The sequence below is a fragment of the Pleurodeles waltl genome, chromosome 2_2, assembly GCF_031143425.1.
Source record: "Pleurodeles waltl isolate 20211129_DDA chromosome 2_2, aPleWal1.hap1.20221129, whole genome shotgun sequence".
Lineage (NCBI taxonomy): Eukaryota > Metazoa > Chordata > Amphibia > Caudata > Salamandridae > Pleurodeles > Pleurodeles waltl.
The window spans coordinates 742,311,922-742,335,668 of NC_090439.1; the positions used below are offsets into that span (position 1 = coordinate 742,311,922).

Here is a 23,747-nt window from a genome sequence, read left to right on the forward strand (position 1 = left end):
ATCACTTTACGTAAGCGTGCTGCCAGGACACTAGCCAAGAGTTTGACGTCTCCGTTCAGGAGAGAGATAGGACGATAGCTGCAGCAGTGTAGGGGGTCTCTACTCGGTTTGGGTAGGACAACAATTGTGGCCTTGTTGGACAGTGCGCCTAAGGAGTCCTCTTGGCATGCCTCCACGAGTGTCTCATGCACAGCAGTGACTGCCTCTTCCCCTGCCCATCTATAGAATTCAGCAGGAAAGCCATCTTCGCCCGGGGATTTGTGGTAGGGGAGATTCGTAAGGCTTGCACTATTTCTTCCCTGCTTATGTCACCGTCTAGGAGAGCCTGGCCTGCCTCCGAGAGACGGGGTAGGTTGGCCGTGGTGAGAAATGCCTCAATTTGCGCATTGCTAGCCGTTGTTTCAGGGGTATAAAGATGTTGATAGAAGGCCGCAAATTCATTTAGGATATCTTGTGGATGGGTTAGTACTGCTCCTGAGGTGGACGTTATGGCCGGGACGGCAGAGGCAGCTTCTCTCTGCCGGAGTTGTGCCACCAAGAGTTGTCCCGCCTTCTCACCTTGTTCATAGTGGCGACCACGTAGTCTTTGCAGTGCGTATTCCGCCTGCGAGGTGTAAAGCTCGTTGTGCGCCATTCGGGCTTGTTCGTGGGAGCGACGTAATGCGAGAGACGGTTGGGGGGTGTATTGTCTGGTGAGACTCTGAATGTCATCTTCGAGGGTTCGTTGGCGAGTCGCCCTGTCCCTATTAGCCAATGCTGCGTCACGCATCATATTACCTCGCAGAGTTGCCTTCGCCGCCGCCCAAAGAACCCGTTTGGAGGCCACAGTGCCAGTGTCGTCAGCCATGTATGTGGACACATGGGTCCTCAGTTGTTCTTTCCCTTGGGGGGAACGGTATCTATGCACCGTGAAGCGCCATCGATTCAGCCGGCATCAGTGGTTAAGTCTGTCAGCAGTGCCCTGTCATGATTGTTACCCGTATCGATGGGACCCGTCCTGGCATCCCGGGCAAGGTTCCAGTCTCCCCCTATGATGTAGCGGGTGGTCCCGATTTCGGTCAGGAGGCAGTTTAGTTGCAGGAAGAAGGATCGCTTGGTACTGGTCAGTGCATAGACTGAGCCCACACGTAGAAATGCGTCTCCTACCTTCAGTTTTGCGAATACATATCTCCCCTCCGGATCGTTCCATGTTTTGATGATTGTAACCGGAAGGGATTTACGTAGTAGTATCGCTACTCCGCATTTGTGAGGGGTGCCTCCTCCGGACTCTTGGGCTGCTGGGCAGCAGCTAAGTGAAACCCTTCCTACCCAGTTCCGACGAAGCTTGCTAGTCTCCGTACTGTCAAGGTGTGTCTCCTGAATCAGAGTTATGTCCGCTCCTTTAGATTGGAGATAGGACAACACCTTATTCCTTTTGATGTAATTCGTCATGCCGTGCACATTCCAGGAGAGGATTCGTAATGGGTCTGTCGCGTGAAGGGTAGCTCCCAACATGCTGGATATCAGGGTAAGGTCTCAACAATTCAGAGGGTAGTGGAAAGGACTACCTCTATCGTTGGGGCAGGGACAATATCTTTGGCAATGTAATGGTTTGGGAGTGGGATAGCTGGTGGATGTCGAGTGGTCCTTCAGAAGGGAAAGAGAAGGAAGGTAGATAAGATTGAGAGAGGGAGGGGAAGGGGGAAATAGAAGAGAAGGTGGGGAGAGGAAGAAGGAAGTGGTTAGCGTAGAGATGTAGGGTAGAAAGGAGGGGGGAGATGTAATCAGGAAGAGAGCGGGAGAAGGGAGTGGAGGGGAGGGAAGGAGTAAGGAAAAAGGAGCTAGGCTGGGAAAGCTAGGGTAACAATTACCCCCGGGGATAGATCTGTAGACTGCGGGTCCGGTTCCTTTAGGAGCTCTCAGCGCCGTTGACCAGGTCTCGGCCGGGCAGGCGGGGGGGAGGGGCGGCCACCGTTGCCACTTGTTAAGGATCTCTCTGTCTCCGGAGGAAGGAGGGATGTTATGGGTTTGTCGCGGGGGAACTTAGGAGAGAGTGGTGGTAAAGGAATTTATTATCCTGTATGGGGAGGGGGAGGAGGGGAGATTTTGAGTGGAGGGAGGGTATAGAGGGTATAGAGTGTCTAGAGTGTCTATGGGTATTGGCAGAGTAGCATCTTATTGTTATGGTGATAGGGGGGAGGTATGCGGTCATGTATAAGGGGGGGGTCATTCTGTTGACGAGTGAGGGCTGATATTTTTATGTACCCCTAGTGGTGGGGCAGGGAACCGCTATGTCTTGTTGTCGCTGTCATGCAGGATCCTATACCATAGGGATGGTTTGATGGGAGGAGGGGGGAGGATGGGTGGGGTAGATGGGTAGGGGGGTGGGGGAGTGGTGAGGAAGAAGGGAGAAGAAAGGGGAGGGGGGAGAGGGGCAGGGGGTCAGGTCAGCATTGGGCCAGGAGGAGGCTTTAAAGTGTACATATATATATATATATATATATATATATATATATATATATATGCATATATACTACCAGTCATAGATAACATCTCTGTGACATAATATCATAATATTGCATGTAGGGCATTGAGTTATAAGGCATATCCTTGGCCTATGCGTAAACAGTGGGAGTCAAGAGATTCTAGTCTAAATACAGGCAACGTAAACTCGGCTAGAGATAACTTATGTTGCGTTGTTGCATCATATTACTTTGCATTAAAGGGGTAGGAACATGTTAACTACACATTAGCAACATCATCATAGGGCATAACCCTGTCCTATGCGTAAACAGTGGGTGTCAACAAGGTCTAGCCTGATTGCAGATAATGTGTGCTCAGTATTGAGCTAGAGATAACTTGCATTACATTATTACATTATATAACGTTGCATTGTAGGGATAGGAACTTGTTAGCTACTTATTAGTAATATCATCAACAGCAGTAAAGAAAATGTAAATGCAAAGTCCAGGCAAGTACTCATCCGTCTGTCGGGTTGGCGACGATCGTGCTCCGAGGCTCTCGCCGTTTCTCTCATATAGTCGCTGTGTCAGATCACCATCTCAGGGGGGTGTAGATGCCGGTTTTAGGGGAGAGCGGGATTTGTCCCTCTCCGAGAGCTGGGTGTGGAGTGCCACGGCATGTAAGACCTGGCCCCTATCGTCGTGTGACCTGGTTAGTCTCTCCAGGTCCCTGCCTCTAGGGCAGTTGTCAGGGTCGTACCGTTCCATGCCTCTCCAGTCCTGGAGGAGGGATATAGCTGTCGTTTCCCGAGATGTCTTGTGGCCGGGTCGAAGTGGTGGAGTCCATGGGTTGATGCTGGAAGGAATCCAAAAAGAGTCTCAAGTCCTCTGGGTTGTAGAAGTCGTTAGATACCCCCTTTTTAGTGACCCACATTCTCGCTGGATCGAAGAGGCCGTATTTCATCTCCAGCTGACGGAGTCGGGGTCTTAGAGCCAGAAAGGCCTTTCTGCGTTCGTTGGTGTCTTTGGAGTAGTCAGCCATTATGCGGATTTTATATTTGTCCATCCGGAAGGGTCTGTGGTTTCGTGCTGCTTGGAGGAGTTGGCGGGTCTGGGTATGGCGTAGTAGGCATGCAATGATCGGGCGGGGTCTTGAGGCCCCATCGGGCCATTTCGGGCCCACTCTATGTGCTCGCTGGAATTCCAGTGGCGGGTCGAAGGTCAGCAAGGTCAGCTTGGGGAGGATAGAGCCAACGAAGACCTGTACATCTTTTCCTTCTTCATTTTCCGGGATTCCGAAAAGGCAGATATTATCGCTTCGGCTTCTGCCTTCCAGGTCCGTTATTTTGCTCTGAAGATAGAGAAGGTCCTGGTCCCTGTCCTGGACTGTGGCCACCTGGGTTTCTAGGGTCCCCATGCGATGCTCCAATCCTGCCACCCTAGATTCGAAGCCTGCAATGTCCGATCGCATGGATTTGGTCTCCAGGGTCAGGGAGGATATGGAAGCCTCCATCCCCTCTATCCGGCGGCTGACGGCTGTGATCTCCTGTAGTATCCGTTCCATGGTTGTAGGCTGTTCCTTATCAGACATCGTGGGAGGCTGGGCTGGGATTAAGGGTGTGTGAGGTCCCACTACTGGGGAAGTAGAGCGCTTATGCTGGAGCGCCTCAGAAAATAGCAGTTGTCGTGCCGGTTTGCCTGTGGATTTGTGTCCTGACTTGCCATCAGGCATCTCAGTACCAGCCTGTAGGAAAAGCCCTATTAAGTCCGAGACCCTTTTTTCCTTCTCGGGGACTGGTGAGGGTGGTGGTGCGCTGGCCAGTCGGCACTCGACCCTCCCCCTTTTTTGTGTGTGGAGCTGGTGACCACTATAGTATGCAGTGGTCGTTTAATATCACCGGTTAGGAGAGTTGAGATGAGGGACGTGAGTAGAGATGGCGATACGGGCGTAGGTCCGGTAAGGTTATGTGGACCAGGCGATGGGGTGGTATTGTCGGGCGGTTATGATGTTCCTTTGAAGACCATGAGGTGGCAATTGAGCAGGACCCACTCGTTAGTGTTGAGTGACTGTAGTGGGGAGGCCCGGGATAGGGATATCTTGAAAGGTGAAAACAGAAAATCAAAGGCCTCTGCTTACTTGTACCGTTGAACTGAGCTCGCCGCTGTGGAGCTGCCCGCCCTTTGGGGTGCTCAAGGTTGTTAGAGAGAGGGCGGGTGATCTCGTCCCAGCGTCGCCCTCCTGTATGTTACCTCCTGGTTGCTGTGTCCAGAGGTATATTCTCCTGGGGGTCCTCTTCCTAGATCGGGGCCCTGTCGATACCAGGGCCCTTGCAGTTACTCTGATAGTTGAGCAGCCAGAGGTGGCGCGCGATGCTGGCCTGTGCCAGTGTCCCGTCGCCCCTTTTTCCCTTGAGAGGGCAGGCACCTTCCCCTCTCCGATCACTGGCTTCTGCTCTCTGGGGAAGGGGAGAGGGGCAGGGGGGGGGCACGACGTCCAGGTGGGTAGCACAAGGCTACTATCCGGTGGTGAGGCGCTTGAGCCGTCTTTTCCTTCCCTGTCGGGCCGATCCACTCCGGCCTCGAGTGACGCGACTCCACCCCCAGCAAGGCCTTTACTGCCGAGGCACGCTGCAGTCTTCCCGGCTATTTTCTATGAGCCTCCTCTTCAGGGATCGGGGCTCGGCGTGTTCAGGAAGCCTCCGGAGTTGGTGGTGTCTTGTTTACGGTGGCCGTGGGGCCCCCACCGCCTCCCCGAGTCCGTTGCGGCGCGGAGCTCCCGGGTTAGGCGGCCATCTTTCGTCATGGCCCAACCACGCCCCCTTTTCTGGCCATTTCAAGCACAAGTATGGGCTATCTCTGAGAAACCTTTTTGACATTGAGTTATAGTTTGCCACAGCAACCCCTTGAGACTATCTTCTTCTATGAAAACCTTTTAACTCTTTGAAAAGTAATTCATTGACTGCTAGATGCTCTGTAAAGCCATACTAATGGCAGGCTACGTACTAACCAGTGCCAAATAACAACAAATCCTATATTTCTAGGGTTATCGCGGTCGTGTCAAAGAACAAGTTCTCACACTTATTTGGGTCCTGCAGTCCTGCACTTACTTAGAGTCCTGTACTCCTGCAACACTGTTTATTAATAATGACGAAGTAGCTAACACAGCAGTGCTACCACATGGCACCACGTTCTGCACAAAAATGTCGAAGGGCTTTTTTAATACTGTGCCACCTTGAGTAAAATGAAGATTTAGGTCTACATTCGTAGCTTTTTCCCGGAACCCACAAAAACATTTGACAAGCCTGAGGGCTACCCGTGCTACAAAAGCAAGAGGCTTTTGAGGGTCTATGGAGGGAAGGACTGTTAAATGAAGGAGCGAGGAAGAGTAAGCTGGTGGATCAGAAAGAGGGCAGTGCGACAAATCTGAGGTTTGGTGACACTAACCTGCCTTTTTGTCACCTCACAGTTTTACACCTCACAGTATTACATCAAGAGTAACTGGGTGGATCTATTTGGTGTGTCATTGTGAAGAAGCATATCACTCAATTCCTTTTTCTGTCAGGTTTTACCTGCCTTCTGCTGGCATCCACCTCAGGCACGGTCTTTGACTGTGAAGACCAACCATACACGTATCCAAGACTGCTAATGCTACCTTTGCAGTGCACATCTACTCGCAACCCACTGAAACCTGTGCCAGGGTGCAAATACGTTTACGGCCCCAATGAGTGCACTATACCACACTCACCTGGATTAGTTCTTCACACCTGCATCTGCCAATCTGAACCGTTTATGTTCTCTGTAAAAAAACACTCTCTTTGTTCATGGAGGTAAGGCCATGCTTTATTAACTCCCTCTAGAAGACAAAAACACTTCTGAGTCAGCTCAAAAACAAAGATTTAAGTTTTCAGTCTAATATGAATGTCCATCTGACACGAATGCAGCCCAATGAAAGTCATGTCCCTTCAAGATGAACTTTTCCGCAAAACATCCTTATACAAAGTCCTGCTGGTAAAATTACCTTTCGGCTTTTTATACACACAAGCCCTGAGATCTACCTTATGACTGACACTCAAATTAATATGTTTCTTCTGAGTTTTCACCCTTCACAATATAAAAATTACATGGTGTGTATCTATATTTCAATTAATTAAAATGTTCTTCAATAGGAATCAGACAAATGTGTTTTTTTCTGTCTACAATGCATTGTACTTGGAAATGCATTAATTAGTCAGTAACAAAAAAATGACTCGCACTTCTGAGAATAAGGTCTTCTAAGATAAAAACTATGATGCAGAAACAATGTCACCTCAGAGAAGAACAAGGCACATACAAATCAACCTTGTTCCTTTGTTCATGCATTTCACCCATTAATCATTTTGTTTTTTAACTCAGGACGACAACCTCAGGGCGATGAGTGTGCCTCAGAGGGGGTCCTGTGCTCAGTGTGCTATAGGACTCAAGCTGCACCTTACTCAACTGGCCCATATAGACCAAAACTGGTCTAGGGTTGCTTGTGTTTACATTCGGAGGGGACCTGGCCCGGGAAATTAGGCCAGAATGTATCTATTGAAGCAGGGCCAAGACTGATTTACATATGGCTGGATCATGTCTGAAGTGACACGGTGGGCAAAAGAAGGAATGACTGGAATGTAGCCCAAAGTAATCACCTGTGGCTGAGATTACATCAAGCATTCCAACCATCACTTTTTTTTGTTGACCACAATAGAATGAACAACATAACCTCCTTTTACTCCCCATTCTCCTAGGCCTACAGCAGCAAATATGAGCTGTTGTGCTAAGGGAGGGGCAAGGGGTTACCCCAGTAATGTCATCAAGGTGAAATTGTGTGTGATGTCACTTTTGCAACTCCTGATAATTTGGTGACACAAGTTACTTACTTGCAGAACAATTTCGTCTCCCCATTCCATCAAGGCCAAGGCAATGTACTTCCACTGAGTGAAGTAAATATGCCTTCTTCGCAGAGGCGGCTATGACGCAATACAGACCACTGATATTCCGGTAGGAACACAAAGCATGCCTGCCTTTGACACATAAAGCAAAAGAATTGATCATAAAATGACACAATATTCCTTTAGTCCCTGTTAAGATTGTTGCAGAGCACCATGTTTGTGTGTTCTCAAAAAATGTGCAATAACATAACACAGATGCAATTCAGCCATTCACCTCTGCTCGCACACATATGCATAATCAACTGGCAGTGGCATTAAAGCATATCTCACTACACTCCAATGAAAAATTATGTTTATCCTGAAATATTGCACAAAAAAGTCTCAACATTAAAGCTTAATATGGGCAAGAGTGTAATGTTACAAAGCACACAATAAATAAGGTCCTTTCAATGAACTAATATTGCAGCATTCACCTTTTTCATAGAGAGTATCTACAACCAAGACTTTCACAAAAAATGTTTAACTAAGGAATCATAATATTGCGCCTTTTGCATACACCCTGGTAGCACATTATTTACATTTATGCTGCTATTAGAGGAATTATGATCACCCAACTTCATGGTACTTTTCACATCGGTCTTGGAAGGATAAAAGACTGTTAGCTCACAAGGTTTTCAAACCTGTTAGCTGTAGGTTACATACACAAATACAGCAGTGAGCACTTAAATCAGTGAGCTGCCTTAATTACACATGATAGAAGTTCAGGTAGCGTGACATGAAAATGTACTGGAAATAACGTATACATGGGCAGCTAATTATATTGAAAAAAAAATCATAGTACATCAGTATGTCAGACCTGCCAACTTTTAAAATAGTTGCACCATGTTAGAGGTAGTGGTTGTGTAAGAAATTGGATTATTTGTTGACAGGGATGAGAACCTATTTCATAGAACAATCACAATACTTTCTAGGATGAACCATAAACGTCACTAAGATTACCATGAGTGAGATTCAGGTGGTGAGACACCTACAGGAGAGGTCCCAAAACTGGGTGATCAATAAGCAAGAAAGCCTGGTGTACTTAAATGGGCAGAACCTTTTAGCAACAGGTTGGGTCAGGAGAGAGAATGAGGCTTTGAGATCTCTGCCTTACCAGCCATGATGGAGCGTTGGAAGAGGTGGGGCCAAGAGCAGAGGGTGAAGTTTAGAGTTCCAGCCCTGACCTGAGCAGACCCTTCTACCCTCCCCAGGACCATTACAAAGGATTCTGATGATGACGCTCGTGTCACAAGGAGGTTACAAAACTCATAATCGATGACCCATGCTGGAAACACTGTAGTGATTTCAAGCTTATCTTCTCTTTCACCTTGGGATATTGACTCTTCACTGGGAGACCATGTAAAGAGAGTTAATATTGTGTGGCACACAGTGGTCCTGAGGGCGTTGGCAAGTCTGATGTGCCTGGGGTTTACACCTTACAGGTAAGTACTGCCGTGGGAACCAAAAGAAGCTCCAGCAAAGACGGTTATACCAGCCCGTTCATTTCTTGGAATAAAGTGTCCTCTTTCTAGCCACACAGTCCCTCTCCTGTCTCCTCCTTTTCTGATCTCTTTCCCTACTCTCTCCTGTTCTCGTTGCCTCACCTCTATCCCTCAGCTCTCCCTGTCTCTCTCCGCTCCTGCTCCGCCTGCTGTAGTAAACCTGGGAAAGTGTGACCGAGGCGACAGTGGGTCCAAAACCGGCCTCCGATGCCCCAGCCTGTGGGATATGCCTAATGAGGTAAACGGGCAGCCTGGCCCTGGCACAGGTAGACAGACTCCACACTACTGGTTCAAACTTTGATGCCTCACTACAGCTAATGAGTTTATAAAGCACGATCAGGGTTTTGTACCATTCAGTGTATAGTTGAGAAAGCTGAACTACAAAATATGACTGTTGGTATTGATGACGCGGAAATGAAGGTTTTACATTTATTAGCGCATAAACGTAGTACTGCAATAATCAAGTGTGACTTTAACCGAACTAATAAAGATTGTACGGGGACAAATGTGCCCTCAGAGTAGTTTGCCAACATTTATAAGCGTGCTTTATATAACGTGATGTATTAGAATTGTACTAATCTGACATAACCGTAAACGTGTGCTATGATTTGCTTGTTTGAAATGTTTTAACTTAGCATAACTTTAGTGGAGGCTTTGGCCTAGTTGCCTTGTCTCATGGTTTAGATGCTCGTGTTTTTCTAATGTGCTAATAAAACGCGTATTCTTGCTTGAAGCTGTACTTTTCCAGTGAGATCGGTTCACATGCTTATCTTTAAGGTTTCGTGCCAGCCTGGCATCTTCTTCTTTGCTCCAAGGTCAATCTGCAGGTGCAGACAATGGACGCTCTGAAAGTGAGTTAATTGGTAAAATATGTTGCAACTTACGTTCCCGACTCCAAGGATAATGTATGCCTAGGTAGAAGCTTGTGAACTGTAGTTTTTGATTGGACAATTTGAAGCCAACCTATGAACCCTCCAATGGAAGACCCTACTGGATTTGAACTGTTGTCTATTTAAACCTGGTGCACAAGAGGAAATTAGCCTTTACCAGCCATTACCCGCCATTTGCAGGACATTGCAGACATTATGGTCCATCTTGCCGACTTCGTCATTTTGCCATCTTCTACGATGCCAATTGATGTTCGACGCCATTTTGAATGAGACTTTGATGCTTTCTCTAATCGAGAGAAAGAGACTTTAAGTAATTCTCGCCCTAGAGACTTTAACTTCGATTTGCCCCTTTGCATGAAGTAATAGTTTTGTCCTTTTATCTTGCCGCTGTGAGGCAATTGCCCCGTCCACCCTGCCCCTTTGCCCCGTCCCATGCTAATCGAAACCGGTACCTGTGAGACGAAGACTTCCTTGAATGCTGATTGAATTTGGTAAATATGAAAGGAAAATGTACAATTGCATTGTGTTTCTTTTTAGGTAACCAACTGCTGATTTTTGATAAGAGCCCTAGTTAGGAGTTTTCCAAATCAATGTTGCTAAATTGTTTTTGCATGAAGTCCCACATGCAGATGCTAATTTGAGGTTAGATGAGGATTCATTTGTTGCACGATGCAATTTGAGACCTTGTTATGCTGACTAATGTATGCAATTAGCTCATTACAGATTATAGTTTTAGTGGTTTGCGTTGCTATTATCGAATGCATTGTTATTCAAATGCTGCATAGATTGCATCTTTTTTGCCGTTATGGACAGCTATTAAAGTTCATTTACATATATCATTTGGTGTTGAGACACATTTATATCGTGCTAGCTTTGTTAATATAGGGAAATAAATTCATTAACTTTGAATAAACTGGTGTGGTTATTCATGGCCGAAAGGTCATGGTTCGCCGAAATGTTTTCTGGATTAATTGTGAAGTGTTATGTTGATCAGGGCATTGCTTATGTTCGTTATTGATTATTGATTGATTAAATTGACTAATCTCGGGTGAAGAGAGCCCCACTTGGTCAAAAGATTCATCGACCCAAGAGTGTCCAAAATACAGGTAATTTATTAGGACGGAACGCTCTATCAGTAGATGGTAGCAGACGACGGTTTGGCATTTTGGGACCCCACTCGAGAGGTATATGGTGTTGAATTAGATTTTTCTTGGGTAAAACAGATTGAGAGAATGATGATGCCCTAAGTCCCCCGCGACTTTCCCGGGATCTCGGAGCTTGCGAATGGAGAGAATGGAGGTGTGAAATCGGCGTTGGCGGTACTAGTGACGGTATGAGTGAAGTTAGGGTTTTGCGCTTGCACAGCTTATTGCCGCAGATTGTTTGAAAAGGTTGCGAGGATTTTAGAGAATAGCGGAGGTGCGACTCCGAGTGTGAGAGTAGGGAAGTCGTCGAACTTCATGTGCATGTGGCGCTTTGTGCAGAAAAAGGTCCACGTGGTTGTTGTTGTTGAGACGGGCCCTGCGAGGTCAAGAGACTCCGGAGTATGTTGAAAAGTGTATGAGACACTTGTTTTATGTTGTGGTCTGGTCGGTTTAATAGGTTGACCGGGCGTGGTCAACGAGTCGGTACGTGTGTTAAGGGAGTGAAAGAAAACTTCGACTTCGGGCTTTGACAAATTCTAAGTGCACTAGAATAGATCATTGACAAGTTGAGAGCAGATCTGCGGGTCAGATTTGCTTGCGAAAGTGGGGACCGAGAAAGATGGAATAACTGCCGAGGCTAGCGAAAAATCCCTAAGGTCCTGAAGCGATTGTGTTACCCTTCCTGTAGTAAACCGACAGATCTGTTTTATTATTATTTGGTTGCTCGCGATATATGCTAGAAGTTGTTACGAGAGGAGCTGAGTGAAGGAGGACTAGCCGCGAGGCTTTGTCAGCCGTAGTGTGTGTGAGTGTGACGTCACTAGGAGCCGCGCTGGGATAGGTTGGTTGCAGAGAAGGGTCGCGCACGGATTGGACGCAGTCCGTGGGGCTCGATTGGAAGGGGAAAGGCAAGCGAAGAGTATTCCGGGAATTAAAGTCACTTATTGATTACAAATTTTGTGAAATAAAAGACGAGAAAATGAAATTTTTTAAAGCATTAAAGAGTGCGATGAAGGGGGAGTCTTACATTAAAGCGAGCGTAGGAGAGGAGACGCCACCCGAAGGTACACCAGCTTACATTGTAATGGAGGAAAGGGGGGTAGCTCCGTGCCTTTGGCTAAAGCAATGGCACAAGCTGACAGAGAAACATGGGAGCGTAGCGTTCCCGATCCATGGGACATTCAATATAAGGATCCTAGAGAATTTGAGATTCGCGATGTACGACATGAAGGTACCTCCAAGGCCAGCACAGTTTGAGGCTCTAGCGATTTGGGAACTAATGGCTAGACAGCAACAGCAAAAGAAGTTCGAGACCAGGATAAGAAAGGCAGAAAAGACACTAGCGGACGCTAGGTGGGATAATGCACAGAAGGTGTGGAGGTCAGATATATTGCAGGGGATAAAATTGTTTCCCGCAATTGCTAAGGAAGAAGAGGCAACAGGCAAGAAAGCTACCTGTAAGACAAACAGGAGGTGTTCCAAAGATAGAGAGGACGGGGAAAAGTTAAGGAGAGAAGAGGAGTCAGAGGATGAGGAGTTCATCATGCAATTGCTGAACGACCGTCCACCACCTTATGTAGAGAGTGAACAAGGTCCAAGTACCAGTTCTGCCCCTCCGGCACCGGTACAGAATAATGAAACTCCGAATTCAGAAACGCCATCGGGATCTAAGGACCCGAGTTTACTGTTCACCCCGCAGGTACCGCAGGTTAGGAGAATATATCCAGATGTGCCTATATTGAAAACAGCAGAAAATTATCAGCCGCAGGTCCCAAGGTACTACAGCAGTGACAACAGTACGGGAATGATTCTAGATCCAACCGTAATGGGAGTACAGAATGGTCGCAGCCCAACATTGGCACAAGCTGAATCAACCCAGTTTTTGATGCCTCAAAAGCAGATGCAGGAAGGTGATATATGTCATAATTACATTTTCATCAGTGCAACGTTTTGCTGTCAGTGTTTTTAATCATATGCTTATACATTTCCATTTTGCTTTACTGGGACTCTTGATACATGTTTTGCTCTATTTATGGCTCACAAGAGAAATAAAGCAATGCCCGTTTGTAAACAGATTGTTTTGCATAACTCTTCATTAATGGCCTTTCCTTCAAATGAACTTTTCTCCCCTGTGTGTTACCTTAGGGAGCAATAATGGAATATGTGTGCCAAATTATCTATAGTGAACTGCAAAAAGAATGTCCTTCAAACCTGTCAAGTCATAAGTGGGATACCATTTTTGCAGAGATTATCAAATTGTTTACATGATGAAGTATGTTTGTGTGCGTACTAGGTCAGTGGTTCCCAAACTCTGGTCGCCATAAGTGCACCGGATAGGCCCAGACGTGGGTCCCAGGCTTGCTGTGCCACTGGATTCTAGCGAGCCTGGCTGATACCCTGAAACCGGTCCTAGGATCCTTGTTTCCAGTCCATGAAGGGCCTGGCAGTACGGCAGGTTCAAGACTGATTTGCATATGGCTGGGTCCGAACTTGGGTGGCATGGTGAGCAAAAGAATTGATGGATTAAACGCAGATCTGTGACTGGGGGGTGATTGGTCCCGCGTTCTGTCCATCATTTGTCTTTGTTTGTTCTTTTATAATGTTCACAAAGACAAACACCATTGGACTGTAGAAGATATTTTAAGCTCTTAGGAGCACAAATTCAAACAACAACAAAATGTCAACAAACTTGTAGTAGTGTAAATTCCAACTAACCAAAAATAATAAGTATGCTTTTTAAAGTCACTGGTAATCTGGGCTATGGTCTAATTAAGCAAATTTTAATCAATAGAATTACCTTAGGTATGCATTTCTATTAACACAACTGCAAATACTGTCAAATTAAGCTCATTTGATTACACGCTTTAGAACACAACATCAAACAAAAAACACAAAACAAAGCAAGCAATAAAAAAATACAACACAAACCTCTAACTACACCAAATGAAAATACCTTCAGAACAGATATCTATTAATACAACTGCAAATACCATCAAATTAAGAGCATCCGATTAAACGCATTAGTTTGACAAAAAGACAAGAACAAACAAAAAAATAGTCCAACCAAAGTATCCTAAATTGGCAGCAAAGAAAGAAGACATGCAACAGGGGCAGTGCCATAAGACTGACCAACTCCCCACAAGGAGGGACACATGTAACCTGTGCACCAGCAAAAAACAATAACTTCTTAAAGACACATGAAAGAACAATTGGAAAAACATGAGGGTGCCAAATGCCCTAGACTAAATACATCATGTCTTGACAAGACAGCACATGCGCTGACTAGGCGAGACCTATTAAATGCTTTCTTGTGCAATGTAACTGAGGCCTATGTAAAACGCTCTCATACCTCCGGGTGGAGTTTGCGCTATATAAAACTGCAAAAAAGTGTGCAGAAAGTAAAAATGTGTTTCAAGTGAGAATGCTTTATCGGGACATAGACTCCGACACCCGTTGACTAGTGTAAAAGGCCATTTATTAAGACAGGCTTGCTCATCATAATAATACATTAACATAACTGGAACTTTAAATGAACAACTTATCATCTTTAACCTTTGTAACTCCCCTGTCTTCCATTCTTACTTCATTCCCCCACTTATCCTTCGTTCACCCAGCCACCACTTCCATTCTCCCACACATCCCCCTTTTCCTTTCGTCCTCTGTCTGAATTGGGTATCCCTAAATCTGTCATCCTTCACCTGCTTCCTTTTCCCCCCTGGAAGGGTGGACAGGCCCGCATTTGAGTCTCCACTCTTCCCCATCTACTGCCTGCACCGAGCAACCTGTCCTAACACTGGCAACAAATCGCCCCCCCTTGAAATCCCCATACACACACTCCCCTACCCGAGCGCACCCCCCTTTTTCTTCATGTAGGGTGGGGGGTGCCCAACCTCAGTGCAGCGTGACAAGCTGGTGCAGAAGAGGCTGATCCCTTCTCCAGCACCTCCCTATATAACTTCCCCCTAGACCCTCCCTTGAAACCCCCCAGCCTATCCTAACCCCGGCCATCTACTTCCGGCCCGAATGCTCCCTTGGAGAGACTGTACTGCGTCCTGCTCTCCATGGGACCCTACATCGTGACATAGACTCCGACACCCGTTGTCTAGTGTAAAAGGCCATTTTTCAGAACAGGCTTGCTCATCATAATAATACATTAACTAAACTGGAATTTTAAAGGAACAACTTTCCATCTTTAACCTTTGTAACTCCCCCATCTTCCATTCTCACTTCATTTCCCCATTTATCCGTTGTTCACTCAGCCTCCACTTCCATTCTCCCACACATCCCTTTTCCTTTCATCCCCTGTCTCAATTGGGCATCTCCTAATCTGTCATCCTTCACCTGCTTCTTTTTCCCCCTGGAAGGGTGGACAGGCCCACATCTGACTCTTCAACCTGCCCCATTTACTGCCACCCAGCACAAACCCTTTTGGCGTTTTGCTGCCCTACCAGCGAACCCACTGCAAAACCTCATGCCCTTCCGACAGGCTCACTCCGCCAAAGTTTCTCCCCCCACAGATTGTTCAGCAAGAAACGCAACTCCAACATGTAATGGGCATTCCCCATCTCTGAGAGATGCACACCATCATCTCTGAAAAGCACCTACTCATCCTCTTTTATCCCATTGTGCTTCAGCACTTTAATGTCACGTGCCCAGCAGAAAACCCGCATAGCCCTATTGAGCTTCCTCCGAGCCCTGTCAATAATTGCTCCTCTCCATTTCCTCCTGGGCACAAATTCTGTCCACACTAAACAAGTCCCATGCATGTTGTGCTGCAGCAGTGCCAGATCCCGTTGCATGTGTTGTAGTAGAGTGAGCCCAGATAGACGGACCACATCATTCTCTCCAAGGTGTAATACCAATACATCAGGACATCCCCATGTCAGCATAATCGATGTGATTAAAGGAAGCAAATTACCCCACCTCATTCCACTCTTTTCCCACCACAACACCTCGTCCCTGCTACTCGGACGTCCCAGAGATCGTCCATAAACCTGCTTCTCTGCATATTTAGCCGCCCAATGAATGAAATAGTGACCGACCAGACACGTGACCGCCTTACCTTTCTCCGGGCCACACACGAAACCTGGAAAGAGAAACAAATGGCAGTGTGCAACAATATCCCCCCACCCAATCTCAGAAACCCAACACCTGAAGAACAAACCCCTAACCCCACTTTGGCACACCTACCATGTCCCTGAAAAGCATCAAATCCGGCCCTTACATATCTATCACAACATTTGGACCGCCACCTCCCAATACGCCTGATTCGATCCCAATCCCACCCCAACCGGGCCACCTCAGTCACTGAACCAATCCTGAAGGAGTGAGTACTAAAATTACCCGCCTGCCTCCTTAGGCGTCTCAAAACCATTCTCAAGGCGGACAACAACTGAAAAGCTGTAGTCTTCTTACCATTCTCGTGACAAAGCACACTCTCCTGTCGAACTCACCCTGTGCTTCTTGAAAATGTCCCATTTCTTCACTGGACGTGCTTCCAAAACTCCCCCCCTGTTCAACCATATCCACTTCCCCTTGCCCAGTCGAACTGTCTTTGATCGCCTGAACCAGATCCCCAAGCGCTCACCCTGTTGTTGCACATCCCTCACTCCTACACCACAAGCTTTCCCCACACCCAATAATTCAGACACATGAAATGCCCCAAAAAACATCCATATCATACACAGACGAAAAAGAGCCATCTCGTGGGCATTTGCACAGCAAACGGGCAGGACATGCAAGACGTTCTAAAGTAACTCAAACGTAATAGCTTCACGCACCGCACCATCTGACCCCAATCGCACTCTCCCCCAATCTTTCAGCATCTTTCCCAAAATGTCATCCTTTGCTGGGTCCCAGCCAAAAAACAACTTCCCATAAAAGGACACACCTGCTAACTTGCTCCCAATCGTGGCTGGTGATAAACCCTTCTGAATCATAAATATAACAAAACGCAGCACCCGAGCCTCAAGCATTCCCTGCTCCTGTCTCCAGAACTGCCCTCCAAAAACTTAGAAATCCTGAAATTCCAACCATTGCTAGGCAATAACCACTGAGGGTTGATTCTGCTAGTGACAACTCCACCAGTCTCATGACCATCACGCCCACCACTCCCAAATGTTTGACTGGACCGCTGTCTTGTGCTCTTCTGTGCCGGGCACCAATAGGCAGAAACACTACCATTGCAAATGAGACAGGGAATCTGCAATGGAATTGTTGATCTCTGGTTGCGCAGCTGTAAATTTTTGATATTCAAAGTCAAGCAATGTAGCCTAAACCTCCTCAGCGACCGCAGTACCCTGTGATCCCTGGCCCTCTTTCTCTTCACCAATTCAACCACTGTCAGATTGTCCACATGGAACATCACTGTCCTGTTGGCCAGTTTGTCACCCCACACTGACAAAGCCACCAGCAGGGGAAATAATTCCAAAAAGGCAATGCTCCTGCCTTGACTCAACCATTGTGCAGGCCATGTCTCCACACACCACCGCCCGTCCCAGAAAAGAAGACCAAAACCAGAGACATCTGCTGCGTCCAAAAAATCTGCACCTGCCAGACAGTGTCTTCCTCCTGAAAGGACATGGAGACCCCGTTAAACTGTGTTAAGAACAGGTCCCAGACCTTGATGTCTTCTTGCAAAGGCATGGTCAGCCAAATCCTGTGATGAGGGAGGGATACACCTGACATCACCAGCCCCATGCGCCTGCAGAAAGTCCTACCATCCCGGACCACCCTACATGCAAAGTTCAGGAAACCCAGGAGTTGTTGGGCCACGTGCAGTTCACTTCTGTTTCGACCTGATATGCCGCAAAAATAGTAGAATCTCCTCAACCTCACAGCAGGCAGATATGCCATGAAAGCCATTGTGTCTAGTTCGATGCCCAAAAATGTCAAAACACAGCTAGGGCCCTCTGTCTTCTCAGGAGACAAAGGCACCCTAAAATCCAGCGCCAATTGCTCAAAACACTGCAGTGCCCTACCACATGAGTCAGAATGTGGCATCCCCACAAGAAGGAAATCATTCAAATAGTGTGACACCGTACGATGTCCACTCACCTGAATAAAAACCCACTGCAAGAAGGTACTGAATAGCTCAAACAAAGCACAAGAAATTGTGCACCCCATGGGCAGCACTCTGTCCACGTAAATGGCCCCACCCAACTGCATCCCCAGGAGAGAGAAATCCTCGGTGTGAATGAGAAGCAGCCAAAAAACTGCCTTGATGTCTCACTTAGCCAGCTCAGCACCCTTGCCACACCCCCTTATGAGACGAATGGCTTCATCTACCAAAGCGTACACCACCTGGGTGTCCTCCGGCATGATGAAATCATTCACCGATGCCCTTTCCGGCCAATGCAAGTGATGATCAGCCAGAAATCCCCTTTGCTTTTTTTTGGTACCACCCCCAAAGGTGAAATCATCAAATCATCCATGGGCCACTCGTAAAATGGGCCCACAATTCTGCACTCTACAACTTCCTTTCTCAGTTTAGTTGCCACCACTTCTGGCATAGCCTTAGCTGACCGCAAATTGTCTGCCCATCTCCTCAACCGTGGTCCTTGGTATCCCACCCGGAAACCTTCTCTGAAATCCCATTCCAATTTGAGCGCCATATCCAGGTACATGCGCAACCAGGGCAGTAATCTCTTCAACTTAATTGGAGTAGGCGCCCTTCGGCCCAGGAGCACCTTGCCCCCCTCTGCCCCTGGTAGATCTCCACTGCTCGGCCGGATTGGCAAGGGAAAAACATTGCATAACTGGGTGTCTCCCTCCACATTTGGAACACTCATGTTTAAATTTGCAGGGGTGCATGGAGAAAAACTCCTTGTTGAAGTTCCAACATGCTCCTGAGCTAGGCTCTGGGGCCCTCTGTGCCATACCCGCCCCTCCCTGAGCGGTACGCTGCTGAAAAGGCTTGTAAACCACTGGGAGACCCATAGCCGTGTGGGTGGATGCTACTGAATGTGAAAAGGCCATCCATTGCATCCATAACTCCGAGTCAATGTCACCCCATGGCTTTTCAGGATTAACACTCACTCTGGCCCTGAACTCTTCATCATAGCTCAGCCACGCAAAGCCCCAAATGCATTTGGGCTTTGCAAATAATGTCCATGAATTTAAACATGGCAAAAGCCCTGTATGGATATTTTTCACAGTAGAATCAGGCATAAATCAAAAATGCAGCAGTTCAATTGTCCATAGTTATGGGGACCCTAGGCCTACGTGCCAGCTCACACTCCTCCTTAGAACCTTCCTTCGCCTGAATATCCCTGTGAAGAAGTTTGAAAACATCAACATATTCGTGTTTCCATATCCTTGCTTTAGTCTTATCTGCTACATGCTACCCCAAAGGCATAGCGAGTCCCATATATGGGAGTCTTTTCTTGTGTCCAGCCCCATCCTTGACATCATCCTCCTTATCCCAATTTGCACCAGTCTCCCCGTTCCCCTCCCTGTGGCGGCAGCTCTTTTTCTCCCACCTGGTCCTTACTGCCTACAAGTACTGCACCTGTATTGGGCTTATTGTGTATCGAGTCCTCTCCCACACCAATAGACTTGTATTGAGCTGTGCTGGCCCTGCCCTTCGGATCACCCCATGGGGCCCACCAATCCCCTTTACCTTGGACTTCACGACCAGGAGTATCAGCATCCAACAGTGACTTGCGCCCGCAGCCTTCTTTGTGGGAGACCTCATGTCCTCGCATGCTAGACGTTGAACCCTGTAAAACAGTAAGAGAAGAGGGTGTTGCACCGCTCCTGCGTCCCTTCCCTTGAACCCCGCTCACCTCTTTTTCGGGAATCTCCCCATCCTCCCAGTCTTCCAAGTCCTCCTCATAATCCAACTCAAACACATCCTCTTCGTCCACACCCCATACTTCATAGCACTCGCTGCATCCACCAGTTCGTGCTCCTCTTCCAGCCTGAGTCCCCTGTGGTGTAAGCTAGGCGTGTGCTTCATGCGTTCCCGCGGTGTAGTGAAGGCCGCCAAAGACCCCTCTATGGCTTCTGACCAAAGTCCTAGGGCCGTGTTGTGCCCCGTTGGCTTTGCCACCTTTCTGCCAACCTCTGACGCTGGCATTGACTCCCCGCGCCGCATTTGGCCGTGTGCACCCTGTGCTGCTGTCATGCTGCCTGGCCCACCAGCCGCACCAGCCTCCTGATCCTTCCCCCACTCCTCATAAGGAACACACACCCAGCTGCCCTTCCCCGAACCATGCCCTTCTTTTTTGGCTCCCACTAACCCCAACTGACTTTCTCTTTGCCTGCCGTGACGTCCCCTCCACCTCTCCACTCTCCTTACATAACTTGGCCCACCTTTCTTCCTTCTCTGCCACTAGCTTCCTCTGCTCTTGAATCCTGGCCTCAATGTCCACTGCTGACCAGTCAGTGGATGGATGCTGCTGTGTCTCCATCCCACCCTGTCCTTGGCCACACGCCTCCATCTGCTCCCCAACACACCCCAAATCTGCCTCCCGAGGCTGAAGAACCAGCCACAGAGAGCTCCAGCCCACCAGGCCCCTGCCCTGCCTGCTGATCAGCCATATCCTGTGGCAGGCCCTGTTCAGAGGGGTCTGCCTTGCCCCCAGCTGGCCCTCTATTTACAGGCTCCGCCCCCCAGCCCTGAATCTGTTTAGGGCTCCCTCTGCTGCCCCTCAGTCACACGATGAGAAGGCGGGCTGATGCATTGCGTCCCCACCCCTTTTTTGCCTTCTTTGCTGTCCCTTTTGATGGGGAGCAGCATGCGGCAACCGCCGCCCCCACTCCATGTGCTGCTGCGCATGGCACACACATCATCCCTACTCAGGCCTGGTCAAGGACGCCAAGTCTGAGTAGGTCACTACAGCCGTCTCTGCCCAAAACCCAAAGCGCAGCCCGTACTGCTGCTGCATTGTGGTCCGCAGCCATGATGATTATAATATAACCCACCTTCAACTCCCTACTCGTATCGGCCAACCTCAGCGCAGCGGGACAAGCTAGCGCAGAAGAGGCCGATCCCTTCTCCAGCCACTCCCTATATAGCCTCCCCCTTGACCCTCCCTTGAACCACCCTCCCCCCTGTCCCAACCCCAGCTGTCTACTTCAGACCCGAATGCTCCAGTGGAGAGGCTGGACTGCGTCCTGCTCTCCAGGGGGCCCTACACAGAGCCATGATTACTTTCTGTTCCTGTGGGCTTTGGCAACTCTGAGACAAAGGGTGCACTGCCAGCGCCAGGGTGACAAACATACACGCCAACATTTTGAGAGAGGAAACTGGGAGATTTAAACAAAATTATCTGGAGAATGCATTTTCCCTATTGACGTCTATTGAGGCAGAGGCAATTTCAGGCGGGAGACAGACAAATGTAAACCTTTTTTTTTTTGCTTCAGATATCGGGAGTCTTCCGTCTGAATCAGGTCTATTCTATCTACCTTCTATGCCTAGTTACCCCAAGGGGGCCATGATGCGGGGAAGTGAGCTTCACTGCACATGGAGTGCAGTCTTCCTTAGCAGTTACAGTCATTCAGCAGAGGTGCTTCTCTGTTCAGCGCGTCTTCTGAAGAGAACTGTGCTGCTGCCAGCGAAGGGGGTCTTGTGGGGGAGGCCTGGTAATGTGTTCGGAGAAGAATCATACCGCTTTAATGCGAGGGGCTGTGGATAGTGGAACCGCCACTGCGGAGACCTTTAGCTGAGAGTCTGATGTCAGTGAGGAACCATTGAAGCCAAGAATGAACCGCCCGCACAAAGGCACGACGCGCAGTTTATCATAAAGGGCTTTCCCAAATGTCAAGCCATTTCTGTCTCCCCAGGGGAGGCCTTGCAGATGCATTCGCTGCTATTAACTGCACCCTTTCCAGCTATTTTTATCTCCATGTGTCAAGTGCAATTTTGACTCACTTAGTCAGTCCTGGCTTATGAGACGATATGTTCCAGGCACCTTGAATCAACACTGCATGGAAGTACACAGCACATCATTTAACTGACTCTGCAAACATATGTCGATCACACGGATGTTCATAGGCCTTAAAGAACAACAGGGTGATTTAAAAATGCCTCTCACAGCTTAATTTGAAGGTCAGTGACCACGAAATATGGAGAAATATATATAGAGTTAAAGTATGTGTTGCTACCGCTTTTAGGACTGTTATAATATGGTCTCATTACAAGGGCGGTGGTATAATAGGACACAAAATTGCCCTGGGTCAATACCATTACCGCACTGAAGTGGTATTTCCTGTGGCAATTTGTGTGACTTGTTCGAATGTGCAACCAGTTTTATAGCATCCTTTGTCCAGGTATAACTATTTTGTCCAAAGAATTTGCTCCTGATATTACCTGGAGCCAATGGTGCATCTTAAAACCCTGAGCTCCAGCTTATTTTGAACATGGATGCAGATTTATGATTGTTTCCTCAGCTCAGCAAGCAGAGGAAAAATAGAAACATGCACTTTTAAAAGTTTTTCTTTTGTAGTACATTGACACCATAGAGTGGGTTTAACTAGACACATACAAAGAAATAAAGTGAAAGAAAGTGCAATATATTTTGTGCTTACAATGCTTATTTTTACACACTGGGGAGGATTTGTACATAGATCCTTGCCTCAAGGCTGGGTGTGCAAGGGCGAGCTTGACAGGTGTGCTGATTAATGTTCTAAAAGCAGCATTGTGTTGAAAAAAGACCTAATGCCCTGTTTAATATTTTCATTTACTTAGGAAGGCTAACTATCCTGCAAATTAATTCAGCACAGTGAATTATGGGAAATGATTCACAGCTAGACCTCTTTTCTGTGAAGTATAAGGTTAGAGCCCACGGTCGAACATTCAGTAAGAATGCCTAACTATTTGATTGATAGATAGATAGATAGATAGATAGATAGATAGATAGATAGATAGATAGATAGATAGATAGATAGATAGATAGATAGATAGATAGATACTGAAAAAAACTAAAGTTAAAGTTAACATGACATTCTTGTTAGGTGATGAAGCACGGTAAAAAAATAATATTTAAAAAAACAAAAAATATCTCCTAAATTCACCAGTTATATCTTATTGAACTAACTATAACATGCACCCCTGCTATCCCCTGCACATATTATAGCACTCAAGGCATGTTAAATGACATCATTGATGGCAGCACTGATGACTAGGGAGTTAACAGACAGAAAATATGTCTGTAGTTGGGCTTTTTAGAGTACTAACTATAAAATCTGTGTCAAAAAGTACACCCTCATTGTGTTCACTTTTAAAGGTAGCGCTTTTGGTATCACAGCTTTGGCATCAAGGTGACTTCAGGTCTGCCTCAGTTTTGTCATAAATACAGAATGATATCTCTTCAGTTCAGAGATGTATCTGCCATTGATGGTGACCGTGCAATACACCAGGGCCAGAGATTAGAGGGGGACCAGTCTGCCCTATACGCAGTGATGCTATTTCAGAGGCTTGCTGTTTTGATTTTTTTTAGATGGAGTTCATGTCAGGACCTTGGCTGTGTGTGTGTTTTTTTTTCAGGAGGAGGGGTAGTGAGGGAGTAGATTATGAGGGAACAATAAAGAAGAGAGAGGAAAGGGATGAAAGGACAGGGTGAAAGAATGGGGAGAAAGGCAGGAAAAGGTAATTAAATAGAGAAGGATATAAGGTTAAGGAAGATAAAGGAACTAGAAATCGGGAGAGAATGAGAAATAGAAGAAGGATGGGAGAGCCTTAAGAATGATAGGGAGGAGAGCATTAAATGGATGAAGGAGGTGAGAGGAATGTGGGTTGGAAATAGGGAGGCAAGAAGGAAAGAAGAGTAGATTGATGAAATTGGAAACCTATACACTGCATTAGTGGAACAGGTGC

The 23,747-nt window shown here is 47.2% G+C and overlaps 1 protein-coding gene across 2 annotated transcripts in view; it reads left to right on the forward strand.

The window, feature by feature from the left end:
• KCNB2 (potassium voltage-gated channel subfamily B member 2) overlaps nucleotides 1-23,747 on the forward strand; it is a 526,354-nt gene that overhangs the window by 395,151 nt on the left and 107,456 nt on the right. The gene's annotated exons all lie outside the window — the stretch shown is intronic.